This window comes from Bombina bombina, chromosome 6 (assembly GCF_027579735.1).
Source record: "Bombina bombina isolate aBomBom1 chromosome 6, aBomBom1.pri, whole genome shotgun sequence".
Lineage (NCBI taxonomy): Eukaryota > Metazoa > Chordata > Amphibia > Anura > Bombinatoridae > Bombina > Bombina bombina.
In genome coordinates this window covers 557,087,397-557,111,013 of record NC_069504.1, presented here as the reverse complement: position 1 = coordinate 557,111,013, position 23,617 = coordinate 557,087,397, and the positions used below count along the sequence as shown (strand labels likewise).

The 23,617-nt window shown below is 38.4% G+C and overlaps 1 long non-coding RNA gene across 2 annotated transcripts in view; it reads left to right on the top strand.

Moving 5' to 3' along the window:
* Positions 1-940: 940 nt before the first annotated feature.
* LOC128665173 (uncharacterized) overlaps positions 941-23,617 on the top strand; it is a 37,694-nt gene continuing 15,017 nt past the window's right edge. The window contains exons 1-3 of one of the 2 annotated variants that reach the window (XR_008403015.1): positions 941-980; positions 2,708-2,771; positions 11,919-12,040. This is a non-coding gene — a long non-coding RNA (uncharacterized LOC128665173). Of the gene's footprint in view, positions 1,214-2,707; positions 2,772-11,918; positions 12,041-23,617 lie in introns of both variants that reach the window. The other variant, XR_008403016.1, reaches the window with a different exon arrangement.

The following is a 23,617-nucleotide window of genomic DNA, read 5'->3' as shown; positions in this document are numbered from 1 at the left end:
AATGCGGGTTTAAATTTATTCAACGTTAATACAAGATAATATTTTGAGGACGTACTAATACTATAGAGGCACTAATCCCCTAACTGGGGTAATAGATAGATAGATAGATAGATAGTTAGATAGATAGATAGATGATAGATAGATAGATAGATAGATAGATGATAGATAGATGTTAGATGATAGATAGATAGATAGATAGATAGATAGATAGATAGATAGATAGATAGATAGATAGATAGACATTAAAGTGATGATAAATAAAAGATCTTAATATTTAATTATGAAAGATTATATTAATAAAATACATGTAGCACATCATTTTTATAGACACCTTTTTTCTACTTGCCTGTTTTCCTTTGCCTCTTATCAGTGCCCTTGCTGCCTCCCTGTAATGTTATTTTCTTCTATTAATTGAAAAACATCTGGTGCAGCCAACAGGTGATTCCCCACACTGCCTATGTATTTCTACAGCAGTGCTGTAAGGGTTAATTGTGATGGTTAGGGGTTAATTGTAGTTTGTGGTACTGGGTTAGCAGTGGATAAGATTGAGGGCAGAGGGATGTTACAGTTAGGGTTAAAGGTCTGTAACACTTTTTATGTATGCAATATAGGCACCAGTGTTGTAGTGGGTGTGGTCAGAAGTGCCCTATCCTACTCTAATATGCCTTGTTTGACATGCAGATTTTTTTTTTATTTCTGTGTTTAGTTGCTGGTACATACTTGAAATATTTACTTGAATGCTTTAAAAAAAAAAAAAGGAATGAATGACTGTCCAGATCAGAGATGTTATTTGACAAATGCAACAAAACTGGCAGGGAAACTGTAAATGTGCAATACCATAAATACAATATAATATGATTCTGAACACATTTTTTATGTAGCGCCCTTGGGCTAAAGTTCAAAGTGGTTTATTGTAAATATGTGGTTTGGAGAGGATAATATTGAATATTTCCTGATGAATTACACTGTCAGATGTTACAGTATGTATGAAGACTTTTCTCCATTCACGTTTACTAAGCCTCGTGAGAAAGGAATCTATTTAGTTTTTAGTGTTTTAGTCTTTTTTAAAGGGGTCTTTTGTATCACTGGGATTATTACCTAGAATTACCAACAGTTTCTATTTTCTTATTTTGTCCTCTTGTACAGAGGCAGTTTGCTGTATGTCTACAGGAGGGAAAGATTAAGCAGGAAGAGGAAGGACCCAGAAGTAAAGGTACTTCCTCACTACTAGTAATGCACAGGGGCCTATGTCTCAGCCACTACATTACTTAAAGGGACAGTCTACAATATATTTTTTATTGTTTTAAAAGATAGATAATCCCTTTATTATCCATTCCCAAGTTTTGCATAACCAACACAGTTATATTAATACACTTTTTACCTCTGTGATTACCCTGTATCTAAGCATCTTCTGACAGCCCCCTGATCACATGACTTTAAATGTATTATCTATTGACTTGCATTTAGTACTGTGTTGTGCTAAATCTTAAATAACTCCTCGTGCATGAACACAGTTTTATCTATATGGCCCACATGAACTAGCAGTCTCCTGTTGTGAAAAGCAAATACAAAAGCATGTGATAAGAGGCTGTCTATAGTGGCTTAGAAAAAGTCAGAAATTTAGAGGTTTAAAGGTTATAAAGTATATTAATATATCAATGTTGGTTGTGCAAAGCTGGGGAATGAGTAGTAAAGACATTAAGTCTCTTTTTAAACAATAACAATTTTAGTGTAGACTGTCCCTTTAAGGGGAGATTCAACCTGACATTGGAAGCCCTCCTTCTTAATGTGGGGTTGTATTGCGCTTGATTGGTTTCCTACCAAAATATTTTGTTTACCTGTACTCAGGGCCACCCATAGCATTTATGGGGCCTTGGGCAATACACATGTGTAGGGCTCTTCAGCCCAGTCCCCTTATTCCTTTCCCTCTATATAGCCTGTCCCTGTATAGTCCATTCCTGTCCCAACATCCAGTATGTTCTATATAAATAATAACAATATATATTACATGTCCTGATATCATAAATGTCATAATGTTTCCATCAATGCAAACTTAGTAAAAAATAAATTCTAGATCTAAATACCTTCATTTAAAGGGACATTTAACACCAGAATTGTTGTAGTTTGAAGGGATGGATGGTGCCTTTGCTGCCCATTTCCCAGTTTTGCACGACCAACATTGTTATATTAATATACTTTACAACATTTAAACCTCTAAAGTATATATCCTAAGGTAAATAGTATCTAGGATGTTGTTGGTTTATTAAAGACAATTACTTTAAGTCACTGAAGCAGACATCAATTATTTTAGTAAACTCTAGTGAAAATTTAAAATCATGCTTCAGTAATTTTTATTGATAAGAGGCACTTTATTTTCTAAGATACCTGTTATAAACATGTCAGGTGTTTGATGGTCAAAAGGAATTATGAAATATGCACCCCTAACAGCATTCCAGACCCCATAGGATATCTCAGGATATGTTTTAATCATGTTTATGTTACTGGGTGACCAAATATGACAGACGTCATCTTTGGTATCAAAATAATCAACATGGTTCCATGATGTGAGTGATAATAGTGTATACATTGTACAGCCTGGCCACACACCTAACCTCAGCCCAAATTTAATTTGTAGTTAATGTAATGTGTATTTAATTTGTATATAGTATTGAAGTTAGATAAGCAATATTGTCTTTTTTTTTCACAGGAAGCTGCTACAATGTAAATGACCATCTTTCCTTCCAATTTCTCTTGGGACAGAGACTATCCTGGTAAAGTTATAGGTTCTGCTATTTTCTCCTTTTTATTTTTAACTGTTCATTTTATGTAAGTTTGTTTGTTAATTCTTTTTTTATATCAATGCACTATGACTATTTTTGTTTATAATAAATATTCCTTTATTAAAGGGAAAGTCAACACCAAAATTCTTATAATTTAAAAAGATAGATAACGCCTTTACTATCCATTTCCCAGCTTTGCACAACAAACATTGTTGTATTAATATACTTTATAACATTTAAACCTCTAAATGTCTGCCTATTTCTAAGTAACTACAGACAGCCTCTTATCACATGCTTTTTTATTTGCTTTTCACAACAAGAGACTGCTAGTTCATGTGTGCCATATAGATAACATTGTGCTCACACCCGTGGGTTGTGGCAGATACGGCACTAATGGGCTAAAATGCAAGTCAATAGATAATAAATAAATAGACATGTGATCAGGGGGCTGTCAAAAGAGGTTTAGATACAAGGTAATCAAAGAGGTTAAAAGTATATTAATATAACCATGTGCAAAACTGGGGAATGGGTAATAAAGGGATTATCTATCTTTTTAAAATAAAAAAATTGAAGTTGACTGTCCCTTTAAGTTTTGTCTTTGTCTATTATTTGAACCTTGTTATCAAAGAGACTAATATAACAGTATTGGTACCAATAATATAACAGTATAGGTATTATTATTTCTGCCAGGTAACATTAGACCCTTCACTATTCCTGATACTCATCACAATTAATCCAGCCCCACTGTCAACCTTACCCACAACCCAGCCCTCCACAGCAATTATTCCTAACTACTACCCAACCCCCTACTGACATTTTCTTGTTTCTATCAGTGACATTCCACAACTTCAGTTAATGCTACCTGTAATGGTCATCATCTACAATTAACTCAATACTCCAGTTCCCAAACGCAATTAACCCTACCCAAACATGCTCAACTGCTCTCCACCAGCCATGCTATATGACCTACACCTCTTTAAACCCCAACACAAAAGGACCTCACTGCATGACCTCTCCAAACACCCAGGAACATCCCTCTAAAAACCTTGGACCCTCAGCACTAAAGTATGCCTTTTCAACCAATAAAAAGCTATACATTTAAAATAAATTGAAGACCCCTTAGAATGTCATCCCATAATCCCTATTGCAGCTATTTCCAACCTGTTTCATAGGAAGAAACAAGGTCCATTATAGTCATCTTATTGTCAATTGGTCTTGTGTTGGGTTCCATCCTATTATTAGATAATGCCATCAGAATTGTTGTGGGGTGTCTTAAAAACTAAGACCTCCCACTCTTCTTATTGTTGTATTATCAGGTATACCCCCACAATAGACACCATGGGATATGAAACCCCAAAAATGTTATTTGTGATTCAGACAGAGCACACAATTTTTTTAAAAAGTTTCCAACTTACTTCTATTATAAAATTTGCTTCATTCCCATGATATTCTGTTTTGAAGAGATACCTAGGTAAGCACCAGAAGCACTTCATAGCAGGAAATAGTGCTGCCATCTAGTGCACAAGCAAACAGATCAAATTCTTGCAAAACCGCTGCCATATAGTGCTCCAGAAATAGGCAGGCTTCTAAATATACATCCCTGCTTTTCAACAAAAGATACCAAGAAACTGATGAAAAATTGATAATAGAAGTAAATTAGAAAGTTGTTTAAAATTGCATGTTCTATTTGAATCATGAAAGAACAATTTTGGGTTTCATATCCCTTTAAATCAAGTGCTTTACTCTCCCCTTTGCCCATACAAGTAAAGAACTGCTGTCATCAGTACTACCCTTGTTATTAATGTTTTGAAACAGGTTCACAACTACTGCCCTCCCTCTCTCCTACTTTTAACCCTATCTGCAAACATATTTTTAATCTCTTCCTCAGCACTGGTATATTTCCCTCATCCCTTAAACATGCACTAATCACACCTATCCTCAAAAAATGTTCTCTCGATCCATCATCCTCATCCAGCTACTGCCCTATTTCCCTACTCCCTTTGCCTCAAAACTTTTGGAAAGGCTCGTACATACACATTTATCACATTTCTTCACATTAAACTCCCTCCTTTGTCCATTGCAATCTGGATTTTGCCCCCAACACTCCACAGAAACTGCATTATTAAGTTTACTAATGACCTAATTATAGCAAAAGCAGAAGGCCACTTTTCTCTGTTAATCTGTCTTGATCTGTCTGCAGCCTTTGACACTATTGACCACACTCTCTTGCTCAAAAGCCTCCAATCCTTCGACATCTTCAACATAGCACTCTTGTGGCTATTCTCTTACATGTCTAACCCAACCTTTAGTGTAACCTTCCTTGGCACATCCTCTGACCCTTTACCACTTTCTTTTGGAGTACCACAAGGCTCTGTCCTTGGTCCCCTTCTCTTCTCAATTTATACATCATCCTTAGATTCCTTAATAAATTCTCATGGGGTTCAATACAATTTGTATGCTGATTATACCCAAATCTACATCTCTGCACTAGACCTTCCCCCTTCCTTACTAACTTGTGTCACTAACTGTCTTTCTAATATTTCATCCTGGTTGTCTTCTCATTACCTTAAGCTAAATATCTCCAAAACTGAGCTCCTTATTCCCCCCCCCCCCCCACCTTCTTCCAAAATCCCTAGCCTCCAATTTTGTCTACCTGTTGATAATAACATCATTACACCAACTCTGCATGCCCGGTTGGGCAATTTCTGCAGCCTCCGCCTTAAAAACATCTCCAAAATTTGCCACTTCCTCACACAAGACACAACTAAGACTTTAATTCACTCTCTCATCATTTCCCGTCTTGATTATTGTAACCCCATTCTTTCCTGCCTCCCTATCTGCCGTTTATCTCCATTACAATCCATAATAAATACCTCTGTCAGGCTGATCTTCCTTACAAGTCACTTCTAATTTCCTGCAGCTCTCTGCCAGTCCCTTCACTGGCTTCCTCTAACCTCCTCTAACTAAACACAAAATCCTGACTAAAGCTCTCAATAAGACTGCTCCAACCTATATCTCCAACCTAGTCCTTTGATACTCTCCCTCCTATTCCCTTCGCTCTGCTGGTCACCTCCTTCTTTCCTCCTGTCTCTTCCTCACATTTCCATCTACAAGACTCCCCCTAGTTTTCAAACTTTCAAGTGGTACCATAAAGACTCTACTGTTCAGGGATGCATATAATATACACTATCATTTTCTTATCTTAGGTTATCTCCTCCTTTAGTTATCCCCATTAACCCCCTTAGCATGTGAGCCTATGAGCCTAGCTGCTTTGTAGATCACCTTCATAAGACTTGATTTACAACAGTGAAACTCTTGGCAAGGCCCTCTATCCCCTTGTCTTCTATATATGCTACCTTGCATTTTAGACCCATGTTTTTAGCATTGCGGAATCTGTTGGCACTCTACAAATAACTGTTAATAATAATAAAAAGGTTGATAATAAATTATAACCAAGGCAGATTCTATAAAATCCACCAGTCTAGACATGGGTTTCCACGCTGACACTCGCAGGGGCAGCCCTCATGGAATTAAAACAAAAAGGGTCTGTCCCTGCAAACTGGCAAGCTGTCTCCCATAGAAATAATAAGAGCTCTCAGAGGGAGAACCCAGAGTATGTTTAAACGTTAATATTACTCTAATACAAATTAAATTACATTCGGCTAGATTACGAGTGTAAGTATTTAGTCTTAAATATGTATTATTTAGGTAATAATAGTAGGTTTTATTTAGATTTATTTTAATTATATTAAATTTAGAGGTGTAAGGGTTAGGGTTAGACTTAGGTTTAGGGGTTAATATATTTATTTAGTGTTAGTGATGTGGGAGGCCAGAGGTTTAGGGGTTAATAACTTTAGTATAGTGGCGGCGACGTTGGGGGCGGCAGATTAGGGGTTAATAAATTTATGTAGGTGGCGGCGACATTGGGGGTGGCAGATTAGGGGTTAATAAGTATAATGTAGGTTCGGCGATGTCGGGGATGGCAGATTAGGGGTTAATAAGTATAATGTAGGTGTCGGCGATGTCGGGGGTGGCAGATTAGGGGTGTTTAGACTTAGGGTTTATGTTAGGGTGTTAGGTGTAAACATAAATTTTCTTTCCCCATAGGAATCAATGGGACTGCGTTAGGGAGCTTTACGCTCCTTCGCCTAGATTTAGTGTTTTGTCGGTAACGACCCGCGTAGCTAACCCATGCTTTTTTTCCCCGCACCTTTTAAATACCGCTGGTATTTAGAGTTCACAGAATGGCTGCGTTAAGCTCCAAAAAAGGAGCGTAGAGCATAATTTACCGCCACTGCAACTCTCGATAACAGCAGTGCTTACGGACGCGGCCAGCTTCAAAAACGTGCTCGTGCACGATTCACCCATAGAAAACAATGGGGCAGTTTGAGCTGAAAAAAAACCTAACACCTGCAAAAAAGCAGCGTTAAGCTCCTAACGCAGCCCCATTGTTTCCTATGGGGAAACACTTCCTAAGTCTGCACCTAACACGTACCCCGAGTCTAAACATCCCTAGCATTACACTTATTAACCCCTAATCTGCCGCCCCCGCTATCGCTGACACCTGCATATTTTTTTTAAACCCTAATCTGCCGCTCCGTACACCGCCGCAACCTACATTATCCCTATGTACCCCTAATCTGCTGCCTCTAACACCACCGACCCCTATATTATATTTATTAACCCATAATCTGCCGCCCCCAACGTCGCCTCCACCTACCTACAATTATTAACCCCTAATCTGCCGACCTGACCTCACCGCTACTATAATAAATGTATTAACCCCTAATCCGCCTCACTAACCCTATAATAAATAGTATGAACCCCTAATCTGCCCTCCCTAACATCGCTGACACCTAACTTCAAGTATTAACCCCTAATCTGCCGACCGGACCTCGCCGCTACTCTAATAAATTTATTAACCCCTAAAGCTAAGTCTAACCCTAACACTAACACTCCCCCAAGTTAAATATAATTTAAATCTAATGAAATAAATTAACTCTTATTAAATAAATTATTCCTATTTAAAGCTAAATACTTACCTGTAAAATAAACCCTAATATAGCTACAATATAAATTATAATTATATTGTAGCTATTTTAGGATTAATATTTATTTTACAGGCAACTTTGTATTTATTTTAACTAGGTACAATAGCTATTAAATAGTTAATAACTATTTAATAGCTACCTAGTTAAAATAATTACAAAATTACCTGTAAAATAAATCCTAACCTAAGTTACAATTAAACCTAACACTACACTAGCAATAAATTAATTAAATAAAATACCTACAATTATCTACAATTAAACCTAACACTACACTATCAATAAATAAATTAAATAAAATACCTACAAATAAATACAATTAAATAAACTAACTAAAGTACAAAAAATAAAAAAAGCTAAGTTACAAAAAATAAAAAAATTAATTACAAACATAATAAAAATATTACAACAATTGTAAGCTAATTACACCTACTCTAAGCCCCCTAATAAAATAACAAAGCCCCCCAAAATAAAAAAATGCCCTACCCTATTCTAAAATTAAAATAGAAAAGCTCTTTTACCTTACCAGCACTTAAAAGGGCCTTTTGCGGTGCATACCCCAAAGAATTCAGCTCTTTTGCCTGTAAAAAACCCCATACAATATCCCCCCCCAACATTGCAACCCACCACCCACATACCCCTAATCTAACCCAAACCCCCCTTAAATAAACCTAACACTAAGCCCCTGAAGATCTTCCTCCCTTGTCTTCACCATGCCAGGTATCACTGATCGCTCCAGGCTCCGAAGTCTTCATCCAAGCCCAAGCGGGGGCTGGCGATCCATCATCCGGCTGAAGTCTTCTATCAAGCGGCGGCTGAAGAGGTCCAGAAGAGGCTCCAAAGTCTTCCTTCTATCCGGGCAGAAGAGTAGATCCGGACCGGCAACCATCTTCTTCGAAGCGGTGACAAGCGGCTCCATCTTGAAGACCTCCGGCGCGGATACATCCTCTTCTTGCGACGTCCTAAGTCCGAATGAAGGTTCCTTTAAATGACGTCATCCAAGATTGCGTCCCTCGAATTCCGATTGGCTGATAGGATTCTATCAGCCAATCGGAATTAAGGTAGGAAAAATCTGATTGGCTGATGGAATCAGCCAATCAGATTCAAGTTCAATCCGATTGGCTGATCCAATCAGCCAATCAGATTGAGCTCGCATTCTATTGGCTGATCGGAACAGCCAATAGAATGCGAGCTCAATCTGATTGGCTGATTCAATCAGCCAATCAGATTTTCCCTACCTTAATTCCGATTGGCTGATAGAATCCTATCAGCCAATCGGAATTCGAGGGACGCCATCTTGGATGACGTCATTTAAAGGAACCTTCATTCGGACTTAGGACGTCGCAAGAAGAGGATGGATCCGCGCCGGAGGTCTTCAAGATGGAGCCGCTTGTGACCGCTTGGAAGAAGATGGTTGCCGGTCCGGATCTACTCTTCTGCCCGGATAGGAGGAAGACTTTGGAGCCTCTTCTGGACCTCTTCAGCCGCCGCTTGATAGAAGACTTCAGCCGGATGATGGATCGCCAGCCCCCGCTTGGGCTTGGATGAAGACTTCGGAGCCTGGAGCGATCGGTGATACCTGGCATGGTGAAGACAAGGTAGGAAGATCTTCAGGGGCTTAGTGTTAGGTTTATTTAAGGGGGGTTGGGGTTAGATTAGGGGTATGTGGGTGGTGGGTTGTAGTGTTGGGGGGGTATTGTATGGTTTTTTTTACAGGAAAAAGAGCTGAATTCTTTGGGGTATGCCCCGCAAAAGGCCCTTTTAAGGGCTGGTAAGGTAAAAGAGCTTTTCTATTTTAATTTTAGAATAGGGTAGGGCATTTTTTTATTTTGGGGGGCTTTGTTATTTTATTAGGGGGCTTAGAGTAGGTGTAATTAGTTAAAAATTGTTGTAATATTTTTATTATGTTTGTAATTAATTTTTTTATTTTTTGTAACTTAGCTTTTTTTATTTTTTGTACTTTAGTAAGTTTATTTAATTGTATTTATTTGTAGGTATTTTATTTAATTTATTTATTGATAGTGTAGTGTTAGGTTTAATTGTAGATAATTGTAGGTATTTTATTTAATTAATGTATTGCTAGTGTAGTGTTAGATTTAATTGTAACTTAGGTTAGGATTTATTTTACAGGTAATTTTTTTATTATTTTAACTAGGTAGCTATTAAATAGTTCTTAACTATTTAATAGCTAGTGTACCTGGTTAAAATAAATACAAAGTTGCCTGTAAAATAAATATAAACCCTAAAATAGCTACAATATAATTATAATTTATATTGTAGCTATATTAGGGTTTATTTTACAGGTAAGTATTTAGCTTTAAATAGGAATAATTTATTTAATAAGAGTTAATTTATTTCATTAGATTTAAATTATATTTAATTTAGGGGGGTGTTAGGGTTAGGGTTAGACTTAGCTTTAGGGGTTAATAAATGTATTAGAGTAGCGGTGAGGTCCAGTCGGCAGATTAGGGGTTAATACTTGAAGTTAGGTGTCGGCGATGTTAGGGAGGGCAGATTAGGGGTTAATACTATTTATTATAGGGTTATTGAGGCGGGAGTGAGGCGGATTAGGGGTTAATACATTTATTATAGTGGCGGTGAGGTCCGGTCGGCAGATTAGCGGTTAATAATTGTAGGTAGGTGGAGGCAACGTTGGGGGCGGCAGATTAGGGGTTAATAAATATAATATAGGGGTCGGCGGTGTTAGGGGCAGCAGATTAGGGGTACATAGGGATAATGTAAGTGGCGGCGGTGTGCGGTCGGCAGATTAGGGGTTAAAAATTTTTAATAGAGTGGCGGCGATGTGGGGGGGGCCTCGGTTTAGGGGTACATAGGTAGTTTATGGGTGTTAGTGTACTTTAGAGCACAGTAGTTAAGAGCTTTATGAACCGGCGTTAGCCCAGAAAGCTCTTAACTCCTGGCTTTTCTCTGCGGCTGGAGTTTTGTCGTTAGATTTCTAACGCTCACTTCAGCCACGACTCTAAATACCGGCGTTAGAAAGATCCCATTGAAAAGATAGGATACGCCATTGACGTAAGGGGATCTGCGGTATGGAAAAGTCGCGGCTGGAAAGTGAGCGTTAGACCCTTACCTACACGACTCTAAATACCAGCGGTAGCCCAAAACCAGCATTAGGAGCCTCTAACGCTGGTTTTGACGGCTAACGCCAAACTCTAAATCTAGGCCCTTGTTTGCTGGTGTTAGGCTTTTTTTTAGCCGGCTCTCCCCATTGATGTCTATGGGGTAATCGTGCATGAGCACGTAAAACCAGATCAAAGCAGCGCTGGTATTTGTGTGCGGTATGGAGCTCAACGCTGCGATATTGCCTGCTAACGCCAGGTTTTTGCAAACCTGTAATAGCAGCGCTATTAATGGTGAGCGGTAGAAAAATAACTTGCAAGTTATTACTGAGCCGCTCATAACGCAAAACTCGTAATCTGGTTGATTGTTTTTAATGCACTGTAACTTTAATTTGCTGTTATTTTCATATGCACAGTGTTTCGAGTAGTTTGAGAAAACCTCGCCACCTTTTAAGTTGCGGAAAAAACCTGAGGTCTGTAGGGCAGAATTATTTACAGAATTAACCTGGGATTTGAGAGACAATTTTATACAGTATATGCCCATGGAATACCCATGTTCAGATCATTTAAAAATGCACATCCAGCCTACTTAAATTTCTATTTACACTGTGCATATTTAATACCTTTTATGTCTGTGTAATTTACATACAAATGTTACAAAATACGATTTTTGTTGAACAATTTTGTTATGATTTTTGATGCACCTTACCAATACAATTTTTTCCTGAGTATTCATTTGTATGATTTTTAAATTACGATTTTCATTATGCACTTTTGTAATGTATGCATATTTTTCCAATACCAAAATGCAGAATAAATGCAGTATACTACCCTTAGTGAAACAACAGGGTAAAAAAGTAACTTTTTATAATTCCTGTTTAAAATCTGTTGCAAGAAGTTTATTTTGTTGAATTCAAATCCATGTAGTGTTACTAACCTCCTCCCAGGTAACTACTGTCATCCATTGATGGGAAATAATAAAGGTTAATGGATTTTTCTCTTATTAAAAGGCAACAACCCATCTTTGTATGCAGATGTGAAGAGGATCTAAAGTGCACTAAGGCATCCATCATTAATATTGACGTGTGTCCTTGGACTCGCTCTTGAATGAAAGCACCCATGTTGGATGTTGGTAATTGAACATTGAACAGCTTTTTGACTGTAAACTCTTGGGGAACGTAATGTTATTACTATTGGATAGACAGGATTGCATTACTTTATAGATTTATTCTAATAACTTATGTTATGTAATTGGAAGATAAAGATGCAGCATATAATAATAGGTATGTGAGGCTGTTCATCTATCTTTCAACATTGTATGATTATAGATGTATATATTGTTAAATCACTTGGGCAGTTCATCTTAATTTTATGGTCACAGTAAATAATAGATATTGTTATATATGAATATAAAATCAAGTCGCTTATAATAAAAAAGTATGATGTACAATACAAAGTTAATCAGACTGCCTTGGAATGTTTTATTATCCTACGGCCCCTAGCAAACGTGTTACAATGTTTTGCCTAGACATACAACATACTTGACAATCTCCTTATGAAGAGACTTGACAGATGTGATAAGACTCCAAAAAGTAAAAGCCAATCCATTTTAAATTAAAATACAATGCAATAAAAACAAAAATAGTAACAATAACTTTTTGGAGTCTTATCACATCTGTCAAGTCTCTTCGTAAGGAGATTGCAAAGTATAGTGAACTGGGACACTGTGATACCCCAGCATGCCCATATAGCACAATTTTTTTGGTTGTGCCAACAACATTGTGAGTATACTTATCTCTTTTGCATATTGGTGGGAATTTTTGCCACAGATATCTGCACTAGGAAGCGCACTATCGGCTAGATTTGGAGTTTTGTCGGTAAAGACCTGTGGTGCTAACGAGCCTTTTTATTCCAGCGCACCCTTAAGACAACGCTGGGATTACGAGTTTTCTTCAAGCCGGCGTTAGCCTCAGAAAAGTGAGCGTTGAGCCAAATTTAGCTCCACTTCAATCCTCAATACCAGCGTTGCTTACAGTAGCGGTAAGCTGGAAAAAACGTGCTTGTGCATGATTTCCCCATAGGAAACAATGGGGCTGAGCTGGCTAAAAAAAACAACTAACACCTGCAAAAAAGCAGCGTTCAGCTCCTAACGTAGCCCCATTGCTCCTAACGCAGCCCCATTGTTTCCTATGGGGAAACACTTTCTAAGTCTACACCTAACACCCTAACATGAACCCTGAGTCTAAACAACCCTAATCTTACATTTATTAACCCCTAATCTGCCGTCCCCGCTATCGCTGACACCTACATTATATTATTAACCCCTAATCTGCCGACCGGACACCGCCGCCACCTACATTATAGCTATGAACCCCTAATCTGCTGTCCCTAACATTGCCGACACCTATATTATATTTATTAACCCCTAATCTGTCCCCCCCTAATGTCGCCACCACCTACCTACACTTATTAACCCCTAATCTGCCGACTGGACATCGCCGCCACCTACCTACAATTATTAACCCCTAATCTGCCACCCCCAACGTCGCCGCTACTATAATAAAGTTATTAACCCCTAAACCTAAGTCTAACCCTAACACCCCCCTAAGTTAAATATAATTTAAATAAATCTAAATAAAATTACTACAATTAAATAAATTAATCCTATTTAAAACTAAATACTTACCTATAAAATAAACCCTAATATAGCTACAATATAACTAATAATTACATTGTAGCTATTTTAGGATTTATATTTATTTTACAGGCAACTTTGTTCAATCCGATTGGCTGATTGGATCAGCCAATAGAATGCGAGGTCTATTCTATTAGCTGATCCAATCATTCAATCGGATTGAACTTCAATCTGATTGGCTGATTAAATCAACCAATCTGATTTTTCCTACCTTAATTCCGATTGGCTGATAGAGTCCTATCAGCCAATCAGAATTCGAGGGACGCCATCTTGGATGACGTCATTTAAAGGAACCTTCAATCAGTGTTAGCCGTCATCAGAAGAGGGGGCTTTTTTATTTTATTAGGGGGCTTAGATTAGGTGTAATTAGATTAAAATTCTTGTAATATTTTTTTATTTTTTGTAATTTAGTGTTTGTTTTTTTTGTACTATAGTTTAGTTTATTTAATTGTATTTTATTTTAGATAATTGTAGGTAATTTATTTAATTAATTTATTGATAGTGTAGTGTTAGGTGTATTTGTAACTTAGGTTAGGATTTATTTTACAGGTAATTTTGTAATTATTTTAACTAGGTAGCTATTAAATAGTTATTAACTATTTAATAGCTATTGTACCTAGTTAAAATAAATACAAAGTTGCCTGTAAAATAAATATAAATCCTAAAATAGCTATAATGTAACTATTAGTTATATTGTAGCTATATTAGGGTTTATTTTATAGGTAAGTATTTATTTTTAAATAGGAATAATTTATTTAATTATAGTAAATTTATTTCGTTTTATTTCAATTATATTTAATTTAGGGGGGTGTTAGGGTTAGGGTTAGACTTAGGTTTAGGGGTTAATAACTTTATTATAGTAGCGGCGACATTGGGGGCGGGAGATTAGGGGTTAATAATTGTAGGTAGGTGGCGGCGATGTTAGGGAGGGCAGATTAGGGGTTAATAAAATTTATTATAGTGTTTGCAAGGCGGGAGTGCTGCGGTTTAGGGGTTAATACATTTATTATAGTGGCGGCGATGTCCGGTCGACAGATTAGGGGTTAATAAGTGTAGGTAGGTGGCGCGCGACATGGGGGGGGCAGATTAGGGGTTAATAAATATAATATAGGTGTCGGGATGTTAGGGGCAGCAGATTAGGGGTTCATAGCTATAATGTAGGTGGCGGCGGTGTCCGGGCGGCAGATTAGGGGTTAAATAATTTTATTATAGGGCTTGCGATGTGGGGGGCCTCGGTTTAGGGGTTCATAGGTAGTTTATGGGTGTTAGTGTACTTTGTAGCACTGTAGTTAAGAGCTTTATGTTCCGGCGTAAGCCCATAAAACTCTTAACTACTGACTTTTTTATGCGGTAGGAGTCTTGGAGGTAGAGGCTGTACCGCTCACTTCTTCCAAGACTCATAAGTTAGGCAAATCCCATAGAAAAGATAGGATACGCAATTGACGTAAGGGGATTTGCGGTAGCCTCAAGTCGCGGAAAAAAAGTGAGCGGTATACCTGTACCTGCCAAACTCTACATACCAGCGGGCGTTAAAAAGCAGCGTTAGGACCCCTTAACACTGCTTTTTAAGGCTAACGCAAAACTCTAAATCTAGGTGTTTGTTTGTGTCTTACCTAGAGTTTGTTTCCAGTTCGGAGTTCCAAAGGAGCAGCTAAGTGAGTGCAGGAGTTCAGTGAGCTGGGACACTGTGAGATCTCAGCTGGGGATTTGGGCAAAGTTTATGCCTTTAAGAATTGTGAGTATAACTGCCACAATTTCTAGATAGGAGTTTGTTTTTATTGTCCACACTAGCGGGCGCCCTTCTTTTGTTCTTTGTGTATTGCTGTCACTAATGTCTGCTGTGTATCTGTGAATAACCAAAAATTTATATCAGTATATGAGTATTTTACTCAAGTGAAAAACATGGAAAACCAAGAATATGGCTTTATCTTATTTTTTTTCCAAGCACTGTTCATTTTAATTCATTATTTAACTAATTGGGACAATGATCCTCGCATTTTGCATGGTTGTAGTTGGCTTGTGAGAGTGCAGTGGACTCTCATTAAAAGTTTTGTTAAAAAAAACAGTGCTAGATTTACAGATTGTACAGAGATTTGTCAGTGCTGTAGAAATTATTTACTATAGGACAGGTAAATATTGCCACCTTTGTTGCAAAAATGCCACTTATCAAGGAAGATTCTAATTGGCTAAAAAATTAAATTACATATTCCACCAATAAGCAGCTTACCTAAAGGGACAGTCAGTGTACTGTCAAAGTGGTTCCCTGTGAATGTATTTCAAATTATTATACCAGCTTCAGAGTCTAAAATCTATTTGAAATGTATTATTTAGGTTTTCATTTTGTTTATGAAATAACTGTTTTGCTCATTGAAAACAGTCCATTTAAATGAACTAACGCCATCTGTCAGGTTGATCTTCCTTGCACATCAGTCTTCATCTGCAGTACCGCTCTGCCAATCCCTCCAATGGCTTCAGAATAAAACACAAAATCCCGACTGTGACATTTAAGGCCCTCATAACACTGTTCCCCCCATATCGCAGACCTCGTCTCCAGCAGGGTCGGCTCCAGAGCGAATGAAATGGGGGGGCATTTTTTTCACAAGGGGGCACGCATTTACAAAGCATGTATGAGAGTCAAAATAAGAGCAGACCTCCATATTCTGCAGGAAAGTGTAGCTTCTGGCTGGCTTATTGCCCACTATTAACATTTGGAGAATATGTGCTAAATCACTAGATAAAATAATGAAGTCTAAATCCTATGCAGAGCACTAAAACAGAGCCATTAAACTTGAGACCCCCAGTGCAATAGCTCCTTAAAAACAATTCACCCCTTAAACACCATGATCCAAAACCCTTAAACTCATTCTCAAATCTCAATCATGTCCCCTAAACAGCCATGCGCCCAAACCCCCCCTATGCAATTAACCCCTTTGTTTGCAATAGCAGTGAGGATACTAGGTTTTCAGGTACTGATAATTTTGTAGATTAGATTTAGCTATACCTGTTTCACAATAACTAACGGATATCAGGCTACTTAATACAACTTATGTACTGTGAACCTATAAGAATATGATTGTATCATAAAATTGAAGTCTATAAATGGCTACCGGCTTCTATCTAAGCCTCAAAAGTGCACTATGATCTTAGGCCCGGCCTAACGGTAGCAATTTATAGACATATTTATATGATACAATCATATTCTTATCATGGTCTATTGTTTAAGAAAATGAGTAACTCACGATAGTTAGGTAAAATGAATAGGGTTAAAGACAAGTCGAAAAAATCTCTATTTAACTTCCAATTCCAAATAAGAGGTTAAGACACTGAGCTCCTTGCAGTTGCGTGATGCGAACCTCACAGTTCGGCAGCTAACTCCGCCCCCAGCATGCAGCATTACATAACAATTCATTATTTTATTTATTATTTTTAAAGTGTATGATCATATGAATATTTTTTGAGAGGGCACAGCATTCCATTTGGGTGGGCATTGCCCCCAATACCCCCCCTTGGAGCCGACCCTGGTCTCCAAATACTCTGCCTCCGGTCCCCTTGTTTTTCTGCTCATAAACTCCTGATATCCTCCTCTCTTGTAACCTCTTCACATTCCTGTCTACAGGACTTTTTCACAATATCCCCTATTTTGTGAAACTCTCTGCCTCGCTCCACAAGACTCTCCCCTAGGTTTGAAAGTGTTAAGTGTTCCTTAAGCATTCCTTAAAGACTGTACTATTCAAGAATGCATACAAAATATGTGAACCTTTATTACCTCAATTCCTCTCCTCCTCCTTTTGTCATCCCCTTGAACCCCTTAGCATGTAAGCCTATGAGCCCAGCTGTTTGTAGATCACCTTTATGAGAGTTGATTTACAAAGTGCAACTAATTGGCTGAAATGCAAGTTTGTAAAAAGCACTGAGATAAGGGGCAGTCTACAGAGGCTTAGATACATGGTAATCACTGAGGTAAAAAGTGACAATGACGGAGTACTGTTTTGAATATTTATCTGTGAATTGTAAAAAGATGCACATATGTTCATTTTTTTTAATATTCATTATTTTTTAACATAAGAGAGGACAACAAGAAAATGTCTACAATTTGATTTGCAACAAAAAAAAACATTAGACCAACACACTACATGATACAATAATATGTTCATGTAAAGTAATTGTGAATTAATGTGGTTGGCTCCTTCCTCCAGGCCTAGCCCTTTATTTTCATCATCATCTATTTCAATGAAATGCTCAGAAACCTGGAGGTTCTGCTGCAATCCTCTTTGCTGTAATATGTTGTGAAAGACCCTGCAGGAGATGACAATCTTCACTACCTCCTCAGTGCTATACTGTAGGGCTCCCCCAGACTGATCCAGACACCTGAAACACATCTTCAGAAGCCCAAACGGTTTCTTGACTGTTGCGGCGCCAAGCTGTATTTCCCACATGGCTATTGGCTAAGAGGTGGAAATGTCACCTCTCAGCCAAATAGCGTTTCTGCCGTGGGCTGCCTTAGCAGCTCAGTACAGCGAACGCTGCAAACAAATAAAGGAGCTTTCATGAAAAAAAGTCCCCTTTATTTGTTCCAATGGTAAATACTAGCATTTAACAAATGCTAGGATTTACTATTACTTTAATGATTTTTTATTTTTGAAATGTCAGATATTTCAAAATTAAAAATTTGACAACAATGCAAGGCTATTTAATTCTGTTATTATATGGATAGTCAATTTAAACACATCAAGGGCAATTAAGTTTGAATAGGAATGATTATTATAATTGACCAATACAAATTAAATATTACAAGACATCAAATATGAAAGAGTATAGCAAAATCTGAACACATAGGGGCATATGTATCAAGCAGTTATGAAGCAGTGGTCACAAAGACCGCTGCTCCATAACCTTTCCGCCTGCTCTGAGCAGGCGGACACACATCGCCGGAAATCAACCCGATCGAGTACGATCGGGTTGATTGACACCCCCCTGCTGGCGGCCCATTGGCCGCGAGTCTGCAGGGGGCAGCGTTGCACCAGCAGCTCTTGTGAGCTGCTGGTGCAATGCTGAAAACGGCGAGCATATTGCTCACCATATTCAGTGAAGTCTGGCAGACCTGATCCGCACTGTCGGATCAGGTCCACCAGACTTTAATAACTTGGGGCTGTAGGTTCCTGTTTTTTATACACTGTGCCTTTAAACATACTGTGAGATCTCATAAAGCCCATCACATGCAGTATTTATCAGGATAACTAGAAATGCAGAGACACAGAGGGTGAAAGAGAGACAGACAGTAAAAGAGAGAGACAGAGAGGCACAGAGAGAGCATTTGAAACATTTAAGTTAAACAACAGAATAACAATCTGTAAATATATATATATGCATGATCTATTTTTAAATAGAAATACAGTAAGCTCCTATACATTGTAAATTGTTGCAAGCATGATGATGGGCACTAGTATCCACCAATTAGCCATCCATTAGGAAATTGTCTCCTCTCAAACTGCTGCCCAAGAAAGGCTGCAAACACATTCATTATGTGCATGTTTATGTCACAGACAAACTTCACATTAATAGAATAAAAGTGTTTCCGATCATGATATGCCATTTGCTATTTCCCTAAAAACGTAAGGTATCTGCAAAGTATTCACTGTACTCTGGTGTTTTTCCTCTCCTGTGACTCTCTCTTGGTACATGAATATATTCCCTGTCAATCTGCAAAGTATTCACTGCACTCTGGTGTTTTTCCTCTCCTGTGACTCTCTCTTGGTACATGAATATATTCCCTGTCAATCTGCAAACTATTCACTGCACTCTGGTGTTTTTCCTCTCCTGTAACTCTCTCTTGGTATGTGAATATATTCCCTGTCAATCTGCATAGTATTCACTGCACTCTGGTGTTTTTCCTCTCCTGTAACTCTCTCTTGGTACATGAATATATTCCCTGTCAATCTGCAAAGTATTCCCTGCACTCTGGTGTTTTTCCTCTCCTGTAACTCTCTCTTGGTACGTGAATATATTCCCTGTCAATCTGCATAGTATTCACTGCACTCTGGTGTTTTTCCTCTCCTGTAACTCTCTCTTGGTACATGAATATATTCCCTGTCAATCTGCAAAGTATTCACTGCACTCTGGTGTTTTTCCTCTCCTGTAACTCTCTCTTGGTACGTGAATATATTCCCTGTCAATCTGCAAAGTATTCACTGCACTCTGGTGTTTTTCCTCTCCTGTAACTCTCTATTGGTACGTGAATATATTTCCTGTCAATCTGCAAAGTATTCACTGCAATAAAGGTTTTACAGCTGAAACGCATAAACGTCCACACAGATTGCTCCTGCTGCAAGGAAATACAAAGTTACTCCCAGGACCGACTCTTTCTACGTGCCCAAATAGCACAAACTGAGCCGGTAGGAGTATTCATCTTCAAGAAATCAGTTTTTCAAATAAGTGCGCGCACTCCAACGGTCCCTATTGGTTGGACACGACAAATCTATCATCACACAGAGGAAACGAGCGAGTAGAGCTAAGACGCTGAAAGCTATAAGTGAGTAAAAATCACAATCTTGAGACAGTAAATTATACAAACAACTGAAGATCCTAACAGATATACATACACGGCTAAGCCGAATCTTTGTTTGTACTTGCACTAACTGTTTCACTTTTACCATTGGAGGATATCCTTTTTTGTATGTGAACATTGTGTCAAACGGAACTATTGCCATATTCCTGGTCAGATTACACCTAACGACCGTGGAGATTTACAAATACCGAGTTAGCAAACAACATTATACATTGTTACTAAGTTTAACAGCTCCAACAGTTGAACTTTTTAGACGCTGATACAGTGTTCATTGGGATTCAATACTTAATCCACTTGAACACGTTAACCTCTTCACTCTCTTTTGAGTCTTTTATATTGCAATTTTTAATATTGATGTTCATATGAATTTACTTTTGTCCATACCAGTGTATTTATGATATGCATTATTAACCACCTGTTTTATTAATTAATCTTTATTAAATATCCTTTAATGATGAATGTTGCACACTTTTGAGTTTTTATTCAATCAGCTCATTATTTACTAGAAACTTTTAGCCATAATCCTGTCTAGTTGTATTGATTTTTGTTCACCTTGAGCCGTATCAATTTGGCGAATAATTGTAACCCTTTGTACATTTGGCCAATTTTAGCCCACAACTCCTTCACAGCTTACCCTTTAATATTTTTTATTAGCAATTTTCATATTAGTTTTTGTAAATGACAGTCAGCCTAAGGTGCCACTGACTACCCCTTGTCCTTTACATTTTGCCCTGTTCACAACGGTGAGAAGTGTGAACAAGTCAGTCGGCAAGTACTGTCTTATCTTCCTAAGTCCGGTGTAAATACTTTCTTTCAGCCTAAGTATTCACTGCACTCTGGTGTTTTTCTCTCCTGTAACTCTCTCTTGGTACGTGAATATATTCCCTGTCAATCTGCAAAGTATTCACTGAACTCTGGTGTTTTTCCTCTCCTGTAACTCTCTCTTGGTACGTGAATATATTCCCTGACGATCTGCATAGTATTCACTGCACTCTGGTGTTTTACCTTTCCTGTTACTCTCTCTTGGTGTGTGTATATTTACATAGAGCAAATGATTTTAGGTTGTTAATTTAGTCCTACATTTGTTGTACTGTTATCCAATGTCTTACTTCTAATGTTTTGTTAATTGCCATGTGATGTTCAATCCTTATCAATACTTGCTATTATTGTCAAATTTATAGCTGTCTTATGCCATAGTTTTAACCTCCTACAAATTGTATTGTCTGTTTACTTAACTCACCCTGACCAGACCAGAATCTAACTTTCAAATTGGCCCTTCATTTGTCTCTGATTTATCAATCAAGTAATTTAGTAGACACAGCTGACTTCCCTGCCTATATATTTTAACATCAGCTTGGGATGTGCATTGCACTGGGCTGTGCATTGCTACAACAACATATGTTCACATTTTCAAAGTGAACATTTTATAAGTGAGGCATTAACAATAGAATTATACAGGAATTTAACAAGGATTGGGCAAGGGGCAAGACACAAGGCACGTACTTCTGTAATATTATGTTCTATGTATCTCATTGTTTCCTTATGCAATTGCTACTGTAATACTGTGTCTTATGTGTTTACTTGGTTCCCACTTTTGTAAAAATGCTCAATATATTCACATTCCTTTTTGCTGCATCTTGTCTCTATAACAAAACATTATTCAATTACTCCTTCTCCCTCTCCACCTGCACTGTTCATTAGGCCATCTCTCTTAAACTCACCTTACTTTTGTACTCATGAACTTTACCTATTCCTAAACACTCTCCCTCCCCCATGCACCTCGTCTCAAAAGCAGTGTCATTACTGCTAATCTGTATCTCATCTCGTGTCACTTTCCCTCTTGCTTTTACTAACTGCTGGTGATATCTCCCCTAATCCTGGTCCCCAACAACTGCTTAGGCATGCACATCCATGTGTACCATCCCACAGACTCAGAAAACAAAACTCAGCCAACCTTACTCACATTCCTCTTGCACCAAAAGCCACTATCCCTTTCACTTGTGCACTCTGGAACTCTTGTTCTGTTTGCAACAAGATCACTTCTATACATGACCTCTTTATCTCTCGCTCCCTCAACCTTCTGGCACCACCAGAAACCTGGCTCTCTCCCCTAGACACAGAATCTACTGCTGCTCTGTCACATGGGGGTCTCCACTTTAGCCACACTCCTAAGTCTGTTAATAGACAAGGAGGTGGTGTAGGTATTTTACTTTCCTCTCATTGCACCTTTCAACAAATACAACCCATCTCTTCCCTCACATTTTCCTCATTCGAAACCCACATGATTTGCTTATTCTCTCCTCTCTCTATACGTGTTGCAGTCATATACCGACCCCATGGCTCCTCAACTCAATTTCTAGATCACTTGGCTGCCTGGCTACCTTATTTCCTTTCTTCAGACACCCCTGCCCTCATTCCTGGCAACTTCAACATGCCCCTTGACAATCCCACTGCCTCATCTGCAAAACAACTTCTGTAACTCACTTCCTCTTTCGGTTTGTCACAATGGACTGATTCTCCCACTCACACAGACGGTCACTCCCTTGACCTGATCTTTAGCTATCGATGCACTCTCTCAACCTTCACAAACTCCCTCTTTCTGACCACCATCTCCTTACGTGCAACATATCATCCCTCCCTACAACTCTCCCTCCTTATACTCCTCACACCAAACTTCACAGAAGCATTATGTCATTAGATCAGCAACAGCTTGCTAATTCCCTCGAACCTCTCTTCTCATCCTTTTCCTCCTTTTCCTGCCCTGACCAATCTATCTGCCACTATAATTCCACCTTTACATCCGTCCTTGACAATCTGGCCCCTCTTACCATAGCTTGGAAATCATACACTCATCCTCAGCCCTGCCATACTCCTCTGACACGGTACCTACGCAGATGTTCCCATACTGCTGAGTGGCACTGGAGAAAATCTCGGAGTTCAGCTGATTTTCTTCATTACAAATTCATCTTGAACTCCTACTATTCTGCCCTTAATCTCCATAAGCAACACTACTTCTCTACTCTTATCTCTAATCTTTCTTCAAACCCAAAACGCCTGTTCTCCACTTTCAATACTCTTCTCTGCCCTCCCCACCTCCTAATACAACTTTTCTGTCAGCTCAAGACTTTGCCAGCCACTTCATTAACAAAATCGACTCCATCAGAAACGAAATCAGCTCTCAACATAATTCCATTCTCTCACCCCTCAAATGCTCTCAATCAACCACAACCCACATAACCTTAAACTTAGCTCATTCTCCCCTGTTACTGAGGAAGAGGTTTCAGCACTTATACTGCGCTCTCATCTCACGACCTGTCCCCTTGATCCTATCCCCTCTAAGCTACTCCCCTCCCTCTTTGCTACCCTTAGCCCTATACTCACACACATTTTCAACCTCTCCCTCAGCACCGGTATATTTCCATCATCTCTGAAACATGCACTGGTAACAC